Source organism: Theropithecus gelada, chromosome 18, assembly GCF_003255815.1.
Source record: "Theropithecus gelada isolate Dixy chromosome 18, Tgel_1.0, whole genome shotgun sequence".
Classification (NCBI taxonomy): Eukaryota; Metazoa; Chordata; class Mammalia; order Primates; family Cercopithecidae; genus Theropithecus; species Theropithecus gelada.
In genome coordinates this window covers 1,521,894-1,522,586 of record NC_037686.1, presented here as the reverse complement: position 1 = coordinate 1,522,586, position 693 = coordinate 1,521,894, and positions in this window count along the sequence as shown.

Genomic DNA, 693 nt, shown 5'->3' with positions numbered 1-693 from the left:
TCTGCCCTCTGCCCTCTCTCCCCACCCTCCTAGTGCAGCACTCCAGGATTCCCACTCAGCAGCAGGGCAGTGACCAGCTTTTACTCCCAGCCCGAAGATCTGCATGAGAACCAATGCACACCAGGTCTGTGCTGCCTCCCTGACTGAGTGGTCCCCAGGGCCTGGTTTCACCACCATCTCCGCTTCCACCACAGACTTGCTCCCGTCCAGGGTTCCTCATCTCTCCAGTCTCCCAAGCTCAAACCCAGGGTGATCTCCCACTGGGTCCATTCTGCCATCACCATGCCTGGAAATGTTTGCTAGTCCCCACCCCACCCCCACGTCCACACTCAGTGCACAGGTCTTTATTTATATTTTGTTAGAAGTGACAATGTCACTATGGTTATGTATAAGATCATGTCCTTGTTTCTTCAGAGACGCAAGCTGAAGAAATTAATTTGGAGGGCTTCAAATAAAAATAGAGATAAATAACAAATATGTCAAAATGTTAACAGTGGTTGAATCCAGGGGCTGGGTGTAAGTGTGCTCATTGTACTGTTCTCATATCTATGTACATGTGTGTGTGTGTGTGTGTGTGTATGTATTTTTTTCTTTCTTTCTTTAGAGAGGAGGTTTCACTCTGTTGCCCACGTTGGAGTGAGTGGCATGATGACAGCTCACTGCAACCTCAAACTCCTGGGCTCAGGTGAGCCT